The 24,296-nt window shown below is 40.7% G+C and overlaps 1 protein-coding gene across 16 annotated transcripts in view; it reads left to right on the top strand.

Moving 5' to 3' along the window:
- The window catches only part of ADGRL2 (adhesion G protein-coupled receptor L2), a 376,238-nt gene that overhangs the window by 51,132 nt on the left and 300,810 nt on the right, over positions 1-24,296 (top strand). For all 16 annotated transcript variants that reach the window (XM_017824910.1, XM_017824913.1, XM_017824920.1 and 13 more), the window contains exon 2: positions 19,570-19,718. The gene's annotated coding sequence lies outside the window, so the exon portion shown is untranslated. The remainder of the gene's footprint in view (positions 1-19,569; positions 19,719-24,296) is intronic.

The raw sequence follows: 24,296 nt of genomic DNA on the forward strand, positions 1-24,296 counted from the left end.
GGGGAAAAAGGAAGGAGTAAAAACTGCAAGTTAATGGAGAAGGGAAGTGAATTGGCTCTGCTTTTCCCACTGTTCTAGAACAGTAATAATATCTGGTATAATAAGCAAGGGAGAACCCATCCAGAACTGATTTTGGCATTTGGACATAAATTCTAGCAATGCTTGTTGCCATATGCTCTGAAGAGATTTCAGTAGTAAAAATAGTAACACCAAAATTATAGCCCATGTCAAGACTGAATCCTGTAATAATTATAAAGTGATTTTGTATTCTTAGATGTGGAAAGAACCCAAAAAGATGTGAAGTCCTGACACAGATTCTGGTCTTTTGAAATTGCATTGGGCTTGGATATCTCTGCTTTAAAAGCTGCTGATAACAGAAGACGCCTACTTTTACAGTTAAGAGATGAACATTTTTTGGTCCACTGTGGGCAGTGAAAGGATTAGCTATAATCATAACTAGGCAACAGTTGTTGTTCTGTAGCTCTGTAATTGTAATGAAAGTCCATAATCCACTTCTTTTCTTGCAAATCCTAATTTACAGATGTTCATAGAAACTGGAGGTAAATGCAGTTCTGCCATAATCTACTCTCTGTCAGATCTCCACAACAAAAATGAAAATAGATTATTGCACTAGGAAAGGATTTTTTATTTAAGATGTCTTTTTTAAAGTGAGCTGTTTGATAACATTCCTAGCACTTGCAGGCTGTTTCCTTCAAAGTAATGGAAAGAAAATTTTAAAGCAAGTCTAAAGGCTTACATTTCATTAGAGTTTGCTGGAGAAAGGGAACATTGCTTTACTTTAAGCACTTGGAGCTGGGGTATTGGGGAACAGCAAGTCTTCTGCCTCAATAATGCCAAGTCTCTTACTAGAGAGAGACCATACATGAGCTTCTGCCGTGTCCTACAGGCCTACAAACTCTCTTCCCTCTCACCCCCTATGTGTTTAAAAGTGGAGGTAAATCAAAAATTAATCTTTCATTTCCAGAAGAAAATGGTTTAGAAACCCTGACCCAGTTTCCTCATGATCAGTCTTGGGGGATGTTGGTATTAAAAATGATTTCTCTTTTTTATATGCTTCTAATGTCATCAGAGTTTTCCTTAGATAATTAAGTGGATGGAATTGTTTGCATGCACCAAAGTTTGGGAATGTGCTGTTAATGCAGCTAGTTTTGATTGGAAAGCCTTTATTCTGAATAATTGTGCATTCTGTTCAGGACCTCTCTGATGGGAAGCAAAGTGTTTCTGTCCTTCATTTGCAGTACTTAAGTGAGAGGCCAGCTGGGTCCAGCAGCCAGAGCATGAAAGGCAGCTCTGCCATGCCTTTGGTCCCAAGTTCAATATCCCTGCACCCCTCAGAGCAGCTGCCTCTGTTTGAACCCAGGGTTAGGAGAGATGGACTGCATTAAGTGGTAAATCATTAACTATCAGCTGAGTAAAAGTGCTGTGGTGTGTTGGGCTGCCTAAATCACCAGCATCTGCCTCCTCACATGCAAAGAGTTGCTCTTCGGAGTAACCCAGTGAAACGTGGACAGAAGGGCTACTGCACAAGCCACACACAAAAAAACCCCTGTCAAACAACATTCTTTTTTTTAAGGGTTTCACCCAGTTACTGATGATGAGCTTATAGGCAGCTGAAGTACTGATGAAACAATGTTTTGTTAAAATTCTGGCTGCACGAGCATATGTGTGAATAGACGTACAAATGTATCAAATCCATAGAAACTGGTAATTCTTGTTCCAAGTTCTCTCTGTTATGTGATTGTCCTGCCTTAAAATCTGTTTCAATTGTACATGCCCAATATCTTGGGTTTCCCGTGAATGCTGCATTTGCTGGTTTTATCTTGCTTTTATGCAGAATGTGAAGACCACAAACAGAAAAAAAATATGCTATTTGAGAATCACGTCAAATCAGGAATGCTGTTGATGGCCTGAATAAAAATTGTTCCAAACTAGACCTTTATTTGAGTGAAAGAATTAGTTTCTATAAAATGTCACAACAGATTAGTAGTAGAAAGCTCCCTATTGTGTGTAGTCTCAAACAGATCAGCTGTGGCTTGTGAATCTTTGCAGCGTGATATTTTTTTTTGCTCAGCTTTGCTGTTTTGTGTGTTTGCAGGGTGTTTGTTACTGCTTTTTTCCACTGTTTATGCTGTCAGTCCTTTATCATTTTATATTGTCATATGGTCAAGAATGATATAAGAAAAGAAGTAACCATTACCATGCAACTCTTGGCTCAGACTTCTATAACCTCATCTGTTACCAAAAGCCAAGAAAAACATGAAATGCCCACTCCCCAAGTTAATGATGCTGAAATAAGGCAAAGCCATGTACATATGAAAGAAAGGGATTACTCTTACCCTTTTTTACAAGGAAAATCAATGTCTTATGTGGTGACTTTTAGCTAGAATTTATATGAAAACTTTCAGTGTTCTGCTGTTGTTTGTATGAAGTGCATAACAGGTGGTTCTTGAGGTTTTAACTTAGAATGAAACTATAACCACTGGTAATGTTCCACTCATTAATATATCTCCATGAAACTGTGTGGGATAAGCATATGGGATGGGGAATGCTTCATGCAACAGTAATGCTGTCCAGACCTACAGATGCACTGCAGGCTTCTCCATAGCTTCAGCTGAAAAATTACAGGAGATCAAAATCCTGCCATAGTTTCTTCTGTATCCTTCTCTTTCTTCTTGATGTAAGATAAAGTGTCTGCAACTGGTACAAAAGCCCTTCTAAATGCTGAAGTCAGTGCTGCCAAGAACCATACTTTCTTACTTCACTCTCTTCATTATATTAGATAATGAATGCCCTGGCACAAATCAGCAAAACAGCAAATGATATGGCTGCAGCTAGAGCACATGCTTTTCTGGAACATGAGATAAATACTATTTAAGTAAGAGAGCATTGAAGGGGATATGAACCTATAATAAATGCATATATTACATGTTCTTTGATACTTGCTGAGGCACCAGAGGAGTGTGCTGTCTTAAAGGCAGAAACTCATGAGAATCACTGTCTGCAGGTGTGGGTGCATAGTGAAAACAGGATCCAGAGGACTTCTGAGCACTGAGAGAGAAGATTAACCCTCTAAAATCCAGCATTAGCATCTCTTTCATTTCCAGTGCCCAGACATACAGGTATACATGTGATTGTGCCCTGCCTGAACTGTGTGTGTTCCTACTGCTCTCTGAGGTCCAAAGGCTTATGAATTGTGTTAGTGCAGATTAGTTGGCCATCTCTGACTGTCCTGGTGGAGCAAGGATGCTGCCTGCACAGCCCAAGGACAGGGAAGCAATAGGCACTGCTAAGATATCAGCTTTAGATTCTCTTGGTACCTTGATGTCTCTAGAGCTGCAGTTTGGGAATCAAACGTTCAATAAATGAAGCTTTTAAACAGGCAAACCCTGTAGTTTATGTTGAAAATAAGTGGCTGTGATCCCACTGATTAATTATAGGCTCAGGTATAGACAGAGTGCCCCTTTCCCTTACTGTCCTAACACTTGAGGGATAATAGGAATACGGTATGAAAAGGGACTGAAATCACCCTATGCCCAGTCATTGCCCTTAAACCTGAGAGAGTGAAAAGGCAGCAATCTGGAGGTCCTTTGACTAACTGGGAATCTGTAAGTAGTTACATCAGTCAACTGTATTCTGTAGTAGCCAAACATGGCTGGTGTTAGTAAATAATGACTTGTGTTTGTGGGAGTTAGTTTCTACTAAGATCATTTAAGAGATCTCAGTAACTTGCATAACTTCACATGGGATACCATCTCCTGCTGAGCTGTAAAAAGTGAGTCCTGCTTCTCACTGTACCCCCACACTGCCATGCCATCATCCTGCTAATACTTCCAGTGCTAAATATAAGTTTAGACTTGAAGAATTAGATCATACTTCCTAACTTTGGTTTCCTTTTCATCACACTAGAAGGTGTGTCTTGCTTACCTAAGTGCTTGGTTAAATATCTCCCGGGTGCTCAGCAAGGGCTGTTGGCAAACCAACCCTTACATTTTCTTTCATCACTGTTAGGGTATAAATTAACTTGTACAGCACATCGTTCTTAACAATGTGAAAAAAATAGGCCTCAGAGTGAAGGGCATCATCAAATGTTTGCAATGAAACCCATCAGCTGTGTTTGCAGTGATAGTCTCTGAACATCCTGCATTTAGAGTGTGTTGTGCTTGAAACAGCATGGGAAAAATTCAGCCACCACTCCTAGGTCAGGACAAAATAGCAGTACCCGCCATTCCCAAGATGTCTCTCTTAATCCCTATGATTAAGTACATGAATTCATCCACCTCTTCTCCCTCCATCTCTTATCTCTTGTTTGTTTTTATATCAGCAGCCACGGTGACTGGGATTGAACCTTGGGAAGCATGAAATGTGGTGTCCTATGTGGGGATTGCCAGAGTGGCTTTGTACCGAGCAATTATATCAGGTGGCACTGTTATAAAACTGGTTTAAAACAAACAGAAACCAAAACAAACACAAAGGCAGTCGGGTCTCCCATTCCACAAGCTGATACTTCTTCCAGTTTTACTCTAACTATATAAAAATGCACCAGGAATAAGCTTTAACACTTAATTTTAGATAAAAGGCTAAGGAGCCTTTACTACCTGAGAAGCTTAAAGATATTGTGTATCTTTTGGCTGTTTCCCTTTCTTTTTAAAGAAGTTGTGCTAATCAATTCCTTTTCAAAGCACTCCAGTTCCTGGCAGTTTCCTAAAACTGGAGAGAAATTGCTGTTCTTTGTGAGCTAAATCAATCTCTGAAGAGCCTTATAAGAATAAAATAGCTTAAGGATAAAACAGCAGTAAGAAAGGAGATCCATCTACCAATTTATCAGTCTATCTATTTTCTAGCCATATCTATCTATAACGGTTAAAAGTTTTAAAGGACACTAAATTTAAGTATTTTATATTGCTTTTCATAAGGGCAGTTCAATTTATCTCTATTCCTTTGGAAAGATGAATATTGTCACTGCACACTGTAGGCTTGTGTTGGCTAAAAAGAGTCAGGGGCATGACAGCATTTATAGAAGGCATGAGCTCAAATGTCAGTAGAGCATCCAAAAATGGATGAAGCATCACCCAGGCACTGCCATCTGTTGAGTGTTTCATGACAGCTGTATCTCCTGACCAGAGCTGCAGCAGATAATCATGAAAGGCTCAGAGGAAACGTGCAGCAGTTGGACAGAGAAAGGGGAGGGGGGGAATTCCACTTTTAGCATTGTTTTTAATTGCACCATAATGATTTTTTAACAGACACCATGGTATGTAGCTCAGGCTCTGGCATGATTTACAGCAAACAATAAACCACAGTGCAGCTGAAAAGCAATTGAAATTTCCTCTGCGAGAAGGTTTTGTCCAGGCTAAGTATTTAATAGTGTTTCTCCCAGAGATTTTGCCCTAAAGATACTCCTGCCACAACAAAAAAAACAACAAACCCTGCCTCACTATTGTGTGTCAACAGGACTATCAAAGCAAATATTCTTGTTATTGACTAACTAATGGGAATGTGGGTTTTTAAACGTTTTTCCTCTTAAAGAGGGGGGAAATTTTGACCATCAAATTTAAGGTACTAACACTGTAAGCTGCACTTAGACTATATGCCAGCTGAAACAATAAATGGCTGTGGAATAGGGTAAAATCATTCTAGCTCTTCTCTCATTTTCTCCAGCGTACGGATCTATTTTCTCCCCCAGGGCATACAAAACTGCCACCTGACTTTATTGTTTCTGATACGAACCCTCATAAGCTGGGGAGCCTTGTAGATGAACTGGCAACCCAGACACGAAATCAATGGCCCAGGCAGTAGCACGGGGTAGGTGTCACTGCAAAGCAAAGTCTTTGATGTGAAAGCCTTCCCTTATCCTCTTATCTAACCCTCGCCTTCCCATGGCCGTGCCTCATATTGTTCTGTCACTTCAGTGTGTCAGGGTTTCTGTTATTGCAGCTCTGGGTTACCCAGCAGATGTTGCTGTAAACTGGTGCAGCATGAACAATGGGAGTTCAGTTCCCCCCTTTGATAGTGCTAATAAAGCTGCCTGCTTGGGAAACCCGACATTGGGAGCTGCCACTCTTGCACAAGTGCAGAGGACTTTACAGATCTATAACATTACAGGCGAGTTCAGATAGCTTGAGATGAACTTCAGCTCCTACCTTATCTGATGTGATAGTTTTACAACTATGATAAGTATAAGGGGGTTATATTTTTATAATTTGAAAGCAAATTACAAAACAACAATCACAGTGTAATGAATGCTCAGAGCTGTGCCTGAGTCTGCAGGTAGCCTGAGATTATTCAATAACTCAATGGGTTGCTGATATGGTTGAGCCTCAAAAGATTACTTTTTTCTTTTGTAAGAACAAGGGGGTTATGACTGCTGCCATGTAGCTCAACAGGGTCCTCAATATCTCTGAAGAAATGATCCCTCCCAAAGCCAGATAACTGCTGACCATGTAATCCATCCAAAACCAAAATTGTCTTGAGGACATACAAGACAAAGTTCACTCGTAGGACTGGTTCCTCTTTATTAATCCCAGAAAGATGTTGGGCTGTACTGTGGCTGTAATATCCTTCAGAGCAGCATTGTTTACTTTTTACATCCATTCAAACACTAATAAGATGAGGAAATACATAATTAATAATAATATTAGCAGGGGTGCCAAGGGCCATGACTTGCCTTTGTGGTGCATTGTTACATACCTGAACTGCTCTGCTGGTTAAACACCTCACACAGTGTTACCCTTCTCTGCCTCTGCTGCTACTTGAACTGGGAGTCATTTCTGAGATGCTGGTGTTGGGTTACACTTGGGAAAACATGAAATTTCGAATCCATATCTGTACAAAATGTCCACTAAAGCAGTGCAACCTTAAAATCCCAGTTCTGCTCCCGGGTCAGCGGGAGGCTCTGCTTTCCCGCTGCATTAGCCTTTACAGGATTCTTTGGCATTTATATCTTTGTATTTTACAAGTTTACTCTGAAAGAAGCTAGTGAAACAAAACATAAGTCCACCCTCCCCCTGAAAGTCACTTTTATGTTTCTCTTGTTTTTTAACATGGCAAAGTGGCTGTAAAATGTACTCTTGATTCTTAAATAAAACAGCATGTAAGTAGGATGGGTATGGGAAGTGGGCCCCTTTCTTGAGGTTTTATAGACCGCACAGGACCTCAAACAGGAACACTGATGCTGAATGTAGATATTTTTTTAAGGATTTGCACAGGGTGCTTCATAGTACAAAAAGAAAGAAACAAAGAACAGATATTTCTAAGAATTTCTAAGAAATTGTTAAGTAGAGAACTATTTCTTAATAATCAAGATACCAAAATTCGGTTCAGTTGTAATACAATTAAGGAAGAAGTGGGTGATTTCAGAATAGCTGCTCAGATTCCTGTGAGACTGAACAGGGAATGGGAATGCCCCTCCAAGAAGAATAGGACAGACCATATAATTCGACATCTGGGATCTAGGAAGACCCCCAGTCAAGGGTACTATTGAAATTCAAAACCAAGAAAGGAGTGTGTGAAGGGGGAACCCTGCAATAGCTGCCTTGTTTATGATTAAAGCTGATTAAAAATGCAAAAAGTACATTTCATTGTAAAAAACAGCGAACTGGAAGAGTGGGAAGAAAAAGGATTTGGGATTCAATTTTGTAATTTTTAAATCCCAGGATTAAATGTGGGAAGGAATAGAGCAGCAGCATTTTGAGGGCTGGGGGTTTTGTTTCAGGCTGCAATTGTGTGCTCTTTTTTCCAAGGTAAGCGAATGTTAAGCACACTGAGATGCTGTTGCTCCATGCTTCCATGCTAATAAGGCGTGCTTCCCACAGTGTGTGACAGAAAGGATGAATACCAGGCAGTGCTAATGGTTAATTTGTAGTGGCATGTGTGTTCCTTGAATGTTTGTGAAGTTTCGTGATTCACCGTCGCACAATTGAATCCCTCCTTTTTTTAGAGATACAGTGATATGTAATGAGATGAAGCAACGCTGACAGGGTTTTTGAAAGGTACATTGTCCTCCCCAGCCTATTCACTTCATCAGAATACCCCTCAAATTTGTTGATTTCTCACGATTTGGGGGCCGGAGTGAGCGCCCGTCAAATAATTTCGGTCTTGACCACGGTTTAAAATGTTAATTGCTGTGGAATCTGTCAGAGGCAGCGTCAAACCCCAGTGATGCTAATCTATGTCATGGATTTGAAGCTCCTTTGGGAAGCTCATATTTAGGCTCACTGCTGAGAGAACATGACTGCTGAGATTACAGAGCTCGTGGACAGTGAAGAAAAGCAGTAATGCTCCTTGGGAATAGAAAGTAAACAATGGGGTGATTGTCTGCTCAAACATTGGGGCTAAACAGCCCAACTGCTGAGAAGCCCTAGGTAAAAAAACTCCTACCAGCAAGGAGTCTTGATGTTTTCTTCATGGAGCTGGATGTTGCCAAGGATTCAGCTGAGCCACCCTAGTGAGTGTACAGGAAGCAAAACAGGATATTCTTGTACAGGGCCTGTTTTGTGTAATTATGCAACACTTGAACTCTTGTGTGTTCCAGAATGGGTAGCACACCTCTGAAAGGATCAGGGAGCCATCAGCAGCAACTAGTGAGTGAAATATTCTTATGAAAAGTGCTCTTGATTGAAATCAGCGTGTTTACATTTCCAGTTATCTTTGGTAAGGATTGTTCCACCTCAGTGCACCCTCAAAATTAAGAAATTATTTTTCACCCGGTTTCATTTCCTGTGTTTGTTTCTTTTAACAAGCAATCTAAATAATTTCCGCTGTCTCTCGAAAAGGAACAATAAGGGAAATGATCGGGGAAATATCAGTTCATCAGATATCCTCAGATATTTCTGGAGAATGTGCTGTATTTGATGAAACACAGACAAATTCCCTGAGAGGCAGCTGAGCAGAGGCTCCCCTCGTGCCTGGCAACTCCCAGGTTTGTGCTGGGGAGCCTGGACATCCAGAAAATCCTGGCACGGGGGCTGTGGCAGTTTGAGACCCCCCAAAAATCCAATTTCCAAGTCCAAGCCCCCCTCCCACAACTCACCCCAGCATGAGAGGGGTTTTCCAGACACAACACAAGACTCAATATGGGGGGAAAGGAATTATATTACAATTTTTACACAAATAAATATTTGTAAATTTTTTTTCCCCACTAAAGGGGTCAAGAGCTCTGGGCCTGCTGGGTTGCTGGGTGTAATCCCAGAAGCCAGGAAGCACTGGAGGCCCTGGCTGGGCACGTGTGGGTCTCCAGAAGTGCACTATCTGCATAAGCAGGACGCTGCCTTTATTTAAATGATCTCTTTCAATTACAGTCCCTTTTGTTCTGTTTCTGTAAATAAAAACCACATGTTAACTTTGGAATAATCTCTGGTTTTAATAGCCTGAATCCTTCCATGTCCCGTTTGAACCTCGGATAGTAATGAGACTCCTCTTATGAGTAAGAGTCAGGATTTAATATTAGAAACTAAGTTTTGTTTTCAGCAATAAGCTTGGGTTTTGTTGGATTTTTTGGTTGTTTTTTTGGTTGTGGTTTGGTTTGGTTTGGTTTTTTGTTGCCCAACGATAATGTTACCCAAAGAAAAATCTTTGTCTAACGTAAAATAATGGACAACCTTCTACGGACAGATTTTTCCATCCTGTTATAAGACCTCTCAAAAATAAATCAAAAAAATCCAGAAACAGAAGAGAACAAAACCAGATCCTTTTTTAAATAATAGCAGCAATCTCATATTAGACTTTCCTTGTCTCCTAATGTGTATACAAAATCCAAATTCTCCTGGTGAAGCAGTGAATGCCAACCAGGTTGCAAGAGTGTAAATGAAGGCAGAATATGGTGATTTGTAATTTTTTCTGTTCTCAGTCTTCAGTCTAACTGATGCTGGACAGCCTGCCTTGGCCTGTGCTCATACAGTGTCAGTTCTTAGTGTGGAAGTCAGAGGGAAAACTTTTGTTAAAGTTTACATAGGGAACTATAACCTTCCCCTTTATTTTTTTTTTTTTTAATTTATGAGGAGAATGGAACTGCATTTAATATTTTCATTTAATGAAATGAGATGGGTAGTAGAAGAATGAACAGAACAGGCACAAAACCCAAATGTCTGTCGTCTCCATGGCTCCAGGAATATTTCAATGGTGAGGTTCCATGGGACTATTAAGCAGTTTGGTCCCTTTCTCCTCAGTGTTTTTGAAAAACAAACAAAAAATATCTGCAGGAGAAAGAAAAATTCTTTTTTTTTAATTAGAGAGTGGAATAGTTTTTGCTGGGGTGTCAGACAAGTGGCAATTTCAGCACAAGGGAAGGCAGCAAGACCACATGGCTGGGAATAAAGCAGGGGGGTGAGGCTGTTTCCCAATCCACAGCAGCAAGCTGTCAAACTGGCTCCATTTCGGTGTGAAATCTCAACCTTAATGAGGATTTAGGCAAGAAATGTCTATTTATTTGGGGTTTTATGTGCTTTTAGCTTAAAAAGTAACAGTTCCCTTAAAACTGAGAAAACAGAACAATTTTAAAGTGTTGTGCAGAATCCACAGTGAAGGAATGCATAAATAATCTTATTGCAGCAAAGCAAGGCTGGGGTTTCTTCTTCTATATACTAGTGAATTTTGGGGTTTCTTTCCTCTTTATAATATGCTTTTTGTGCAATCTTTTCTTTTTCATATTTGTCCTTTCTGTACTTTCAGATCTGTTTGGTTTTCCTTCTTCACTACTATTCATGACTAAGATTCAGAGAGTTTCTCATATTTGCTTATTCCCTGTGCTTTTATTGTAATCATCAGCTCTCAATATCTTAGTGCAAACTTTGTAGTATTTCAGAATCTTCTATTTCTTGATGTTCTTGACTTAGATTCATGTTATTCTATGATCTTTCCCTGAAGTCTTGACTTCATGTTTGTTTGGTTTTCTAAAGAAAACCAAGCTTCAAAATGCTTAGGAGGTATGACCAATAAAGACAAAAGAAGTAAAAAGAAATGTAGATACAAAAGTTTTACTTTTTCTTCCAGAGTTTTAAGGTCCCCTGATTTTTTGGAGCTTGGCACATAATTTTGAATGCTTTAGATGCCATCTTCTATGTTCCAGCAGCCTGTTACCTTCAAGAATTTTGGGCTTCAAATGCGGATGAGAATAGTTGGGGGAGGGTGTTATGATCTCCACCAAATTTAATTCAGGGGCATAGTAAGAAGCCCTCTGACCAAAATGTTAATTTGATCTCGATCAAGCGCAGCAGCCTGAGGTATAATGTAGATTATGATGAAGTCTGTGCACTAATATCTTTTAAAAGCTTTCAAAAAGCTTACCCTCCCTGCCTTGTTTTTCCCAAAAGTTTCTGGAAGAGCTTTCCTGGTTCATATCCAACTTTTAAAGTCATTGTCACCTCTTGGGGTGCCTATTCCATATCCCCAGTGTCAGTCCTACGTCAGCAGCTTCCCCTGAGCGTCACCAGTGCAGGTTCCCAGCAGTAGGTGTGGTGGACAGAGTGCTTTGGGAAGGTTAATCAGCAGCATTCATTAATAACTAGGTAACAGTATCCAGCCTGCAGGCTGCTGGCTGTTGGCAAATAGCTGGTGTGGTGCAAAGCTGGTAGTTTTTGTTGGACTGGTTGAGTCCTCGTTGCCAGGCTTCCTGCTGGGGGAGGAGTTTGGCAGGACCACGGGCTGTGCTGTGCAAGGGCAGTCACTGAACTGTCCTGCTGGCACCTCGGGGGTTCCTCGGACCTCACATCTCCTGCTGAACTCACCTGCAGGAATTCAGTATTGTAAGAATAGAACAGCCTTCCTCAGGATCCTGATTAGCTTTTAGAGTGCTTCCTCTGGTGCCAGTGTCCAGCCTTGCTAGGCTGAAACACAGCAAAATTTCCTTTATTGTCAATAGTCTTTTGACACTTTCCAGTGGCTCCCTTTGGTGTGACTGGAAACACGGATAAACTCCCCAACAACTTACTGAGAAAGACACACAGAAAAGATCAACTTACAAAGACAGGAAAAAAAATTACAGTCTGCACTTGTGCAGCAACACAGTAAGTGTCCCTCTTAGCAGGGTTAGTGTCACGTACTGCGGGTGAGCAAAGCAAGAGGAGGATGCAGGATGCAGGGAAGGGCTTTGCATCAGGCAGGCACTGGGCAGGCTCAGCCTGGTTGGTGGCTGAGGTTGTGTCCTGTTCCACTGCTGACTAATGCACTTTTCAGACACAAGTTCCTACTGCAGACTTGGCCTCGGGTTTTCCTGTTTTAATATCTCTGTCAAAAAGGTGCATGTTCTTCGTGTATCTTTGTATGTTCATTGCATTTTCTAGGTTAGACAAAACAGTAATTTCCTAGCTGGATTCTCTGCTAAGATGAAAAACAAACCAAACAAACAAAAAAAAAGAAAATTACAAACTTCCTGTCTCTGTTTGGAAGATAACAAACCACTGCAACAAAAACAAAGAACAGAATCATTTTTTTGAGGCCGTATAATTACAAAAATAATATTTGAGTTAGCTCTTTGGATTTTTAGCCTTAGTGTATCAGACTGATATTTGTCAAACAGGCTTATGGCTTACTCCAAGTGATTTTAGCAGCTCCGGTGGGGCCAGTTATGGTGTGAATTATTACTCAGCGTGAGTAAGGAGATCAGAATTAAGCCTAGATACGGTCAGAAGGGAAGAGGGTTTTGTCTGATTTGTCTATGATAGATCTGCCCTGCTGCTAACTCCCTGGTCTTTCATTTAGTTTCTTTTTAGAGACTTTTGTTAAGACTTCCAAGGAGTCCTGAGAGGACAATTGAGCTTTTATGGGGTTTTTTTGCAGAAGCAAGGAGAAAGAATCAAGTTGCTGGTTTTCTGTCAGTGTTGATTTATTTTCTGTTCATCCTGCAAATATTTCTTTATGAAATTTATTTAAAAAAAAACCAAAACCACCCAAATAAACAAACAAAAAAAACCAACCCCAAAAAAACCCAAGCAATGAAGTAATATAAGTTGGGCTTTGAGAGAACAAGAGGGGGAGCTTCAAAGGAGATCTGCAGATAAGGATTTCCCAAATATATAACATTATGATCATCCCTTGCAGCAAGGAGGGTTATAGCTTCTGTTTTCTAAGAGATTTTCTAATAATGATTTCCATTTGAGCTTCTGTCTGCTCAGAAAGGCTTAATAACTAAAAAAAAAAAAAAACAGAACAAAACAAAAAACTAGATGTTTTATTACAAGTTGCTCCAAAAACGAACCAAAGCAGTTTAGCCTCTCAAAGTTAGTGGGCTCAGTGGTGCCAAGTGGCTCATCTGACAACAGCCTCGGGGTCCAGCTCCCCCTGGGCACAGGGAAAGCTCCCGGGATGAGCCCCTGGGAGCAGCTCCCAGCATGACCTTCCCAACTCCCCCTCCTCCTGGAGGAAGCCCAGTCCTGGCTATGGAAACAGCTTCTTTTGCCAGGAACTGTCTCTGACTCTCTTGTCCTTTCCAGAGCTCGTATCAAACAGCCACAGCAAAGCAGGGGGCCTGTGCTGCAGGATGGGCAAAAGAATTGATGGCCTTTGGAGCTGCTGGGACTGAGTTTGCTCCGGATCGTGCCCTGAGTTAGAGTCCTGCAGCAAAAAGGCCTGGAGTTTAGTAAGGAAACTCTCTCAGGGATTTATAGTATTGATGACTGTAACCAAGCCTGGCAGCCCTTGGATCTTACAGCTCTCTCTGGGCCTAATCAAAGGCCATTGACGTAAACTAAAACATTTGACTTCAGAGAGCTGTGGATCAAACTCTGTGTCTACACTGACTGGGTTTGCCTTCCCCTCAGACACAACCTCACTTTAAATTCTTTTCTTCTGACAGGCCTGTAGCCTCATTCCTCTTTCTTAAGCTAGGAGGGCATTTCACAGCTCTCTAAAATGCCCAGAAGTGACTTTTCCCTTCTCACGGTGCAGTTTCACATTATACCTAATTCAGTGTAACTGCTGGCTGATCCCAAAAGTCCCATCCCTGTTTTACTGATGGCAGGTTTAGAGATCATATAATCTTGGCAGGATAACTTGACAGAAAATTAACCCAAGCCAACATATATCACCTCTGTGTTGTCTGTGTCCATTCCCCTCCTGCTTCCCCCCCCAAAAAAAAAACAAAACTAAAAAACCCACTAAAAACCAAAATGCCACCGTCCTTTCATCATCCACATTTGCCATGGATTAGTGTAATATGACTCTGTGCCATGATTCTCAAAAACTCTGCCAGGGGCATCACATAAAAGCAAAGTTAATTTGCATTAAGGCAGAGAACCCAGACAAAGAAAACATTAAGAAGAATTCAAATGAAAATTATATGAAAAGTATCATTACCAGCATACAAGGCCTAGTCCAGAAGTAATAATTAGATACTGATCCAAAGATAATGGTTAAGATGGATATTACAAGTGTGAAAACTACCCTTGATTTATATTATTCTACTTAGTGTAATTCTCATCTTTTATTTTTTTTCCCAACCCAGTCAGCTGTCAGTCAGCCTTTAGCATCTGGTTGAAAAGAGCTTGTTCTTCATTTTTAGGAGTGCTCCTGGGCCACTGCAGATCCAATATCACAGTAAATGGGGAATGTCTCTCTGTTCTTTCCTCTTTCTCCTACAGACCCTGGTGTTTCTTTTCAAGTCCAAAGTCTTTGCCAGCAAGCTGGTTTTTACTGCATCCTTTTGCCCAGACATTGATGCATAAATAGCTTCAGATTTATATGATTAGCTTAATTTTTTTCTTCACACATAAACTCATTTTAATTTCTTCCTTCTAATTTAGAGGCGTAAATGTCATCTGCTCACATATTATTCGTATTTCAAGCATACCCTTGAACCTCACTTGAAGTCTTGAACTCTTTTACTTTGGGTATGCATGTTATGAAAATAAAAACTCATAAAAGGACTACAATATCTATTATTAACTTCTAACTTTCAGTACTTTCAACGACTTCCTACCCCTATTGGGAGTCTAAGCAAATGTTCTCAGCTTCCCTTGACACAGTAATGAGGAATTCTCCCTATGTGTTCTCTCTTCCTCATGGCTTGAAAATTAAAGCTCTGTCTTTAGCTATAAGATGTGCAGCATATCTCTCTGAAAGATAAAGTTCATATCAGATTCAAGCTACCCAGCTGTTTCAGAGCTCTGCTTTTATGTCAGGTTTTTGGATTTGGTGCAAGCAGACTTGCATATGAAAATTCATATTAATTGTAACTTTTAGTGATACTCATTAGCAGAGGTATCATTCTTTATCTTACTGTCTGATTTACTATTCCAATTTTTTTTTAATATGAGGATGTGTCCAAATTCCTATTGCAAAGTCACTCAGAAAAATGGGAGGTTGCTTCAAACGAATGAAAGAACAGTTAATTTTTAAAGCTGGAAGTGAAACAATTACCCCCCTAAAGCTCCTGAGCACCCTTGCTGCTCCCTCACAGTGAAATGTCTTACATTCACAGGGTGGTTTTCCAGTGGTGGCTTGTTCTGCTCTGAGGGAAATGAAATGTGAGATGTTAGAGGGACTGTCGTGGTTTAATCCCAACCAGCAGCCAAGCCCCAGCCAGCAGGACTGGAGAGAACTGGAAGGGTAAAACCTGGAAAACTCCTGGGTGGGGATACAGACAGTTTAATAGGGAAAGCAAAAGCCATGCACACAAGCAGATTATAACAAACATTAACTCCCTGCTTCCAAAGGGCAGCACATTTAGCTCCAGATATCAGGACATTCAACTCTGATGACCTTGTGTTGCCTCAAGCTCCCTGACAAGTCCCCAGCCTTTTCCTGCCCTCTTGCCCATTGATACCTTCCCTCAGAATCTGGGGAGATGTAGATCAGTGAATAGTGCTGCAGAGGAGAAACAGAAAGCCCTCAAAGCCCCTCTCATTTCCCTGGGACACCTTTAACCACAGATCACACCATGTGGACATGGTGTTCTTTCCAAGGTCACAGCACCTCCAACACACCAGTGCCTCTGACATGCCAGTGCCAACACCACCCACTTGGATTTTGGGCTACATCACTGAAGAAAAGCTGGAACTGGGGACTTGTGTGTCACGTGCAATATAGACCAAAACACATCCTCTCATAAAATCCAAAATATTGCTGTCAAACTGCAGAGACTGTGATGATCTGTGGGCTCTGACCCCAGCCTGGGAAACTCTGATCTGGGTTCAGCTTTATGTTCTGCCAAATTCAGTGTGAAAACTCCTCAGAACAGAGCATGACTGCACCGAGTCTCAAAACAACTTCTTTTAACTCTATTTTGGTTTTGCAGATTTTGAAAGGATTTTTACGAGCTCAAAGCAGGGCAGCAGGTTTCAAAACCACAGTGTTGCTGCAAAAAAAGGATTTTCTATCTTGCCATCGGTTCTGATTACGTGGCTTCTCTCAAAACAGGTGCTTTCCTTCTCAGAAGATATGTTAGTGGCTAAAAGCATGGAAACTAATTTTCCCAAACAGGCACATCTATTGCTGAAAAACTCAGATTCACTTGCAGTAATTTCCACTTGATTCTAAATATCCCCTGCTGAATAAATAAGCAAAGGAGGCATCTTCCATGCTAAAAGCTTTTCTGTATCTCCTTATTCACAGGGATATGGAATTAGTGTAACATTTGCCTGTCTCAGAAATAAAAACTTGGGCTACAAGATTTGAAAGTTGCCTTGATTTTTTCTCATTTTTATACGAAAAAAGTTCTTAGGACTCATTCTGTGAGTGTAACTCTCACTGTTAAGTGCAGCTGAGAGCACATTAGGAGGTTTTCCAGCGTATATTGCTCTCTTTACCTGTTTCCACTGGGTCTTTTGAATCCACCTATTGCCTTCATAACTTCTAAAAATCCTTCCTTTGAAAGTTTGCTTAGGGTTTCCAATTTCTTTTAATAGACTACAGTTCTTGGCTTTTGTTTGGTTTTGGTTTTTTTTAATTACAGTTATGTCAGTGTGTGCAATCAGCGTACAAAAAGCCCTGTAAACTTCTTTCTGTTTGCAATTTTTTTTTCTGAGATGGTTGCTCCCCAAACTGTCTTGAACAATGTTGTATCTACAGCAGAATAATGTCAGCAAGTCTTTAGCAGAGTTAAAGCTGTTGTGGCTAAGCTGCAGACATACACATCTCAATCACACTTTCAGTGAAATGGGCTAAGCTTTCCTTTCTGTGTGAGCAGATAAAGAGTACTGTGCCTTTCCTTTGTTATTAAATCCCGCCTAAAACTGTAAAATATTACACTGAAATAAGTTATATCGCTTCTTAAATCGTTAAAAAAAAAAAAAAACTGTGTAAAAGAAACTGTCCTCCATGGACCTGGGAGTTTAGTGCTGACATGACTCATTTATATGGCCCATTCAAGGTAGATGTATCAAAAAAAGTAGCTCCTTCTCTGTGATGTAGATACTTGAAAAAATAATTTTAAAATAACTATGAGCTTTAATCCTTGAGGAAATTTCTTTTTACCATGATATTGTTTCAAGTATGTAGCCTTTTAACACAACTATTGCAGACCAGAGTATTAAGGAAAGCTGTTGAACCCCCATCTGTCCTGTCTGCCCCACACTTTGAAAACAGACCATTTTCAAAGGAGTGACCATTGCCAGCCTGAGGCAGAGGGCAGCATTCACCACCTTATGGTGCACTGCAACTTCTGATGAACCTCAGCTACTTTTTAACTCCTCTTTCTCCATACAGTCCCAATACATGTACTGAAAAATGGATTGCCTCATATGGCCTCTTGCAGAATTGTTTGATGAATAAATGACATTGCCATTAGCATTTAGTTATAAGTACATTTGAATTTTAAACTGGACATATGCTACTTCTCTTGAAACTAGGAGCTTTTTTGTGCAAAAACCATGTCCCAGACCCAGGCATGCCATGATAATAATAATAATAATGATAATAATGATAATAATGATAATAATAATAATAATAATAATAATAATAATAATAATAATAGGATTGAGGATGGCATCTCTATCTCAATTTGACTCATTAGATACAGACATTAAAGAAATTTCTTACATGAGTCTGCACAGTGATCAAAACTGATACAAGAACAGAGCTCCTATGTCTTAGCTGTGAGTTTGGTTTCATTCCTCCTTTACTACTCTGGGTATCAATTCCAAAATAAGCTTTTATTCATAGATTTGGTTTTTGCTGCAAAGCTGTTGTTCGTTTTGTCTCCTTCAGTAATATTAAATATCTTCTATCTCAGCTTAAAATCAAATTTCTGCAGCCAATTTAGGCTGGAGAATTCCTTGAGTACTCAGTTATAGTTATTTGTAACTCGTTTCCCACTCTCCTCCTCCATAGTCTTACATATTCATTCCTCCTAATAAAATATTTTTGATCAGATCAGAAATATATGAAAGACTAGAAAATATTTCTTGGCTCCCAGACACATGCAAATCTCTTATTTAAGAGAGAGACATAGATAAGATAAACATGGGGTTTTTCTAAAAAAAAAATAAAAAAGAAAAAGTAATGAAACACTTGTCTGCTTCATTTGGCAAGGAACATGTCTGGGGTTGTTATTAAATACCAGAAGTGAGCAGAGGAGAGAGAGGGAGGTGGATGGAAAGATTCTGTAGGGATGGGGATACTGTGCTCTCCGCTGTGACACCAAATCCTGAAGAGACTTCGCTGAATCCAGTGGAAACTCGCTTGCACGAGCTGGAAATCCAACATTCTCTGTGCTGATTTCCAAAGGATGTCTCCAGATTTGAATGAGGATGGCTGACAGTACAGCTCGATCAGGATGTCGCTGATGATGATGATTAGAGGGTTTTCACTGCGTTTTGTTCCACAGGGAGTGATGAGGGAGTTTTAAATGTGCGCTGGCTAAGATCACTTTCAAACCATTTGCAGCTGAGTGTTGGCCATCACTTTGAAATTTAAGAGAAACCAAACATATTGCAGGAGATTTATTTCAATCGCAGATCGAAAACAATGGGGTCCCACGGCAAGCTGGGAGTCTGCTCCTTTTAAAGGAGCACATGCCACTTCAAGGGAAAAAAAGCATGAAAGGAAGCAGTGGTGTGCAAATCAAAATAAGCCCTTTGTCTTTCTCCTGGATCCATGCTTGGGGAAGAATAGACTGTAGGGGGAGAATTCAGACCTGTCTTTATTCTGTCTCCAAAGGCAACTACTTTCTCTCTGGATGAGAAGGACATTTGGTTTTAATGGTGGTGGAAGCCTTCCTCAATTTTCATGATCAATACAGGCAGTTGGCAACAAGGTTCTCTTCAAATAGCTGATTGTTGAAGATAAGGGATTAATTAGTTTGGGTTTGGTGCTTTGGTTTTATTTATTTTATTACTGCCCTTCCACTGCTACATAGGATTCATCAGTTTTTCATCTGCTCTCAGCAGAACTTCTGGATTTATTCAGCCACCTTTTCTTTCCTCCCTGTCTGCCACACAGTTCTGGCACTCCTCTAGGATCACTGATTGAGAAGTCTCCCTTAGCCTCCTTTTTGCTGGACAAATATAGATTAATTTCTGACGGGGGATGTGATTGAATTTATCGTGTGTTACTTTTTTAATGTTTGTGTTTTAAACCCACAAATATTTTGAGCTTTTTTTGATTTCGTGCTTCCTGCAGGTGACAGCACTCCAGGGACAACACCCACCCGCAGCTGGGCACAATGAGACCTAATCTTGGCTGAGAGACCTGTAAGGGATTGGAGGTGCTGCTGTGGCTGTTTGGTTTTATCCTTTCCTGGGAGCGCTGCTGATCAAGTTGAGATGAAGGTAGGCCCCTCTAAACTTTTCATATGCGTTTGTCTCTAAGTGAATAAGTGCTATCTTTGGAATTTTCACCGGTTATTCCAGGCAGTGCTGCCCGTCTGCCCTCGGGGCTCGCAGGCAGGCTCAGCACCCAGGCTCACACCCAGCACTGCAGCCACTTCAGCACTTAATTATATGTACGGAGACAACGATCCGCCTTGTACCCTTTACAAAAGAGCCACAAGGAAACACAAAGTGCCGCTGCCTTGCCAGCCAGAGGGACCTTTGCCAGCACCAGGTGGTGGGAGGCGTTGGGCGAGCGAGTGGGGTCACTCCTGGTGCTGCTTGTCTGTTTAGAAACGCTGCTTTTGAGAGAGAGGCCAGCAGCATTTGGTGTTTGGTGTCAAGGGACTGAAAGGGGTGCCACGTGAGGCTGAAAAGTTCCTAATGAACCATTTTCAGTGCTCCCCCTCCTATTTGGATGATTGTTCTTAGCTGGCTGCTGCGCTCCCGTGTCCAGGTTTTGCCAAGTGTGTGGTTATCTCCCTGCTTGCATCTGTTTGTTCTGTGCTCGCCTCTGTGGCTGGAAGGGTGCAACCAATTATCAATGATGCCACTGGGATTTTTCTGTCTAGCTGAGCTAATTTCTCCTGGAGTTCTACCAGTGGTCTGATTTCATTACCTTGTTTCAAATCTGGTTTTAGTGGGAAGTGCAGAGGAATACAAACACGAAATTTATCCGGATGCATAAACATACACTGTGTTTGTTTTACATCAGCTGTGATATCTGTGCCCAGCTCCTTATTTCTAGTAATGATGGACATTCTCTAAGTCACTGGGCAGGAGCAACTGGGCAGCAAGTGAGTTTAGTGGCCTTGCAGACTTTCTGAAGCTTAGAGGCTTCATGCAAGTTACAAAAGTACCTGCTTTCCTTTGAGTACAAATAACATCGTGCTGTAATTTCATCTTAAAGACTTTTGTGTTCACTCAATAGAAGAAAACCTGTCTTTGTATAAGTTTATTTGGAGGATCAAAGTATGTTACATAAGCTAATTTCGTGCTAGGTAGGTGTAGCTGAAATGAATGGCCAAAATGTTTAAAGTGGTTGAAAATCCATGTCCTTTGTAGCCACTGACTGGTTTAGAAGGTTGGGGTGTTGTGATTTGCACTTCTGTGTCTCTGGTTTGAATTTATTGGAGAATAATAGCAACACATTTGATGGCATATCTGTAGTGGGACTCTGAAGTCATGCTGCAAGGTGCTTAAGGTGTTTTAGACAGGTATCATTTTAAAATAGAAAGGGAAGTAGTCAGTGCTCGGGGCTTTCCAAGGTTTTGTTGCAGGTTATGTGACAAAATCTCATCTTTTTTAACTGAGGAATAAAACATTATATGAAACAAGTATCTGCTTTCAGGAAAATGTGTCTATTATGTGTTTAAAGAGAGGTTTACTTTGAGCTGCATGGAAGATAGGCATGCAAATGGAGTATTTGCTTAGAAATTCTTGTGGTCATTGAAAAGATTTTACCTAATTCTTTTCTTTTAAAAGAAAAAAGTATGACAAAGATTTTAAATGGATGACTGGGATCCAAAGGACAGATAATGCAGACTCCAACTGAGTTTATAATAGTTCAATTCTGTAAGTGAAATATGTTCTCTATTTAGAAAAAGAATGAGAATATGAAAGTTGTTGTGTCAGTGATTCTTCAGGTTTTCATTCAGTTGATCAGAGTGGAAGAAAAGATATTTCCATACATCCAGCTCCTTTTTTTTTAAATTTCCAGTCTCAGTTCTTTGCATGCTCCATGTAGAGGCTGTATACAATTATGCCTTGCTAATAAAACAAGATAAAATAATATAATCCCATTGTATTGTCACAGAGATAAAGTGGATAGTAAGTCATTGTTTTAGTTGATCAGCAGGGTGGCCCAGTAAAATGAATTCCCATCTCTTGGCTTCGGCTTATCTTCTGATTCCTGAGAGACACAACAAAGAAAAACAATAATAATAATAGGAGTGGTATTTTTGCTCTCGTTTGATGTGAATATTGCAATAGTGGAGTCTCATGACAGAAGGGACAATAATTGTGTGTACTACCTGAACATCAATGGCATCATGTGCTGTAGTGTGACTCTGTTGAAATGTTGGACTTGTGTGGTAACAACTGTACAGGATAATAAAAACACATTCAGTATGTAAACACCACTAGTCTGGTTATAATTGGCACCACACATAAAGGTCTCCCTTCCTAAATCAGGTCTGCTTAAGTACTAAACACAAATACCTGAGTTTCTTCTCTAAACAGCTCACATTTTTAATATTTTAGTTTCTGGAATGTGCCCTTCTAGCCTGTACCTGTCAATTATTGCAAACATTTCCATCAAAGAGACAAAGGCTTTGGATCTCTACTGCAAAACTTCCTTTACATATCCAAGAAGAGCAGTCAAATCATCAAAATATTATGTTCTCAGAAATAAATAATAGGCAGCTTCTGCACTTTGTGTGTTGGACTTGTTAAGAGTGGTTGTCCTTTCTTGTTTTGAGCAACCTGAAAGCAAACACAGAGCTTCTGCTTTGCATGAAAGCAGTGCCCTGCTTCCAGCCAGGGGTTCAGCTCAGGCCACAGTGGTTAATTTTTTAAAGAACTTTTGTTAAAATATTCTCAGCTCGTAACCGATATTAGGGAATTCTCCCTAAGGTGCTGTGAAAGAAAAGTGAATGTCTCAGGTACAGAATGCATTCACCCAGCTCTTCCTTGCACGGCAGAGGCAGATTGCTGCCCAAATCCCTGTGCAAAACCCCTCAGAGCCACGCTCAGGAGGCCCTGAGTGCCCGTGCTGCAGCCTCACAACAGGGCTCTGCACCTTCATTAGCAATTCTGATTAAACACCCTGAATTTTGTGGTGGATATCACAAGACAGGGTCGTTGGGAGAACCTGCACTGCACATCACAGTGGTGTCCTTCAAAGTCTTCACTTTGGACCAGGTTCTTCCCCTCCTGCCATGTCTCAGTGAGCAGCGTGGTGGGGCTGCCCCCGGGAAGGGCTTCAGAGCTCCGCCGAGCTGCAGTTCTGTAGGGGGGAGTTCTTGTGCCCTTCCGAGGCCACTGAGAAGCAGGAAAAGCTGTATCCCCGAGCCTGTAACAGATGCAAATTGTGCAGATGAAGGAGAGGGAGCTCTAACAGCCGTTGAATGCAATCTGTGAACGCCACTGTTTCATTTATAGTGATGCTACCTGGGCATTTGCACTTAAAAGGAACAATAAAGAGGTGTCAGAACAATCGCGAGGCTGCAGAATTTAAGCTGCGGCAAAGATGTTTTGAGCCGTGTGAAATGTTGCCTGCAAAAGATCCGCTTTTTCCGTTGGTTTTTGTTATTACTGAAGTCTGTTCTAGTTCTTGTTTCGTGACACCGACTGGTTCGTTTGCCTTCAAAGACTGAAGATGCAAAGAGGCAGGGAAACGAATTAAGTCAAAACTGCGCGAAGAATGTCATGGCTGCTCCTTATTTGCCTGTTTAGTTTTGAAGTAGCTTTTCTGTACGGCTGGATGGCTGGTTCGCTCCCTCGCCAGCCCCTAGCAGGGAGCAGCGGAGCTGCTGTAATGTTTCGGTGTTATTCTCACTTTCAGGGCAAAGGGCCAATGCTCAGTTGAGGCAGCCTTTGGAGGCTGCACATCCCGCGCTGAGGATCTCAACTGCTCTTGCCTTTCAGGATTTTTATTTGGAGTAAGAGAACTGGTTTTGCATAGGTGAGAAACCGCACGCTGGAAAAAAAAACTAAACAAAAATCTGGTGTCTGTCAAACAGACAGTTACTGATTAACCAAGAATAACGGGCTTGCATTTAGTGTCCTGTTAAAAGCACAATAACCCGTGATTGTGTGTATGATTATCTGTGAGCTCTCGCTCCTTATCAGCTGCAAAACGTGAAAGTTTTGTGTGCCCAGGAAAAACAAGGAAACAGAGGCGTCTGTTGTATCACAATAGGTGCGTTCAAAGCGCCCTAATCCTACTCAGTATAAGCAAATGCCCCTTGAAAGGAAACGTGGAGTTTAAAAAAAATAATATATGCAGTTTGTAAAAAAAAACACACAAAAAAAAAACAACAAAAAAAACCCCAACCAAACACAAACAACAAAAAAACCCGAAACAAACAAAAAACCCCAAAAAACTGGAGTAAAGCTGTATGAATTTTAAGGTACGATTGGTTTCGTAGCTACAGCAGCATAAAATACATTAGAGGATCTCTTGTCATTCTGGACCTTCTAGACTTCCTATAGGATATTACTATCTGATTTTTATTAATATCATTCATTTGAATTCCATTAGTGTTCAGAGGCCCTGGTCGAGACTCAGCCATAGTTATCTCGCTGTATCCCAAAGAGTTCACAGTTTAAATAGACAGGATGGGCAATTAGCAGGCAAATGTCCCACAACTAAAGAAAAACCAAATTACCTAATGCCTTGTCATGTCTTAATGTCAGTTGGTTTGTTTTTTTACGTACCTCAGTAAAATGAGTAGTCTGCAAAATGAGAACATGTTGTTCTCATATTTCAGAAAAGTTCTAGCAAAACTAATGATAGTAAAATGCTCCAAAGCCTCC

The sequence above is a fragment of the Lepidothrix coronata genome, unplaced genomic scaffold, assembly GCF_001604755.1.
Source record: "Lepidothrix coronata isolate B3197 unplaced genomic scaffold, Lepidothrix_coronata-1.0 Scaffold114, whole genome shotgun sequence".
Classification (NCBI taxonomy): domain Eukaryota; kingdom Metazoa; phylum Chordata; class Aves; order Passeriformes; family Pipridae; genus Lepidothrix; species Lepidothrix coronata.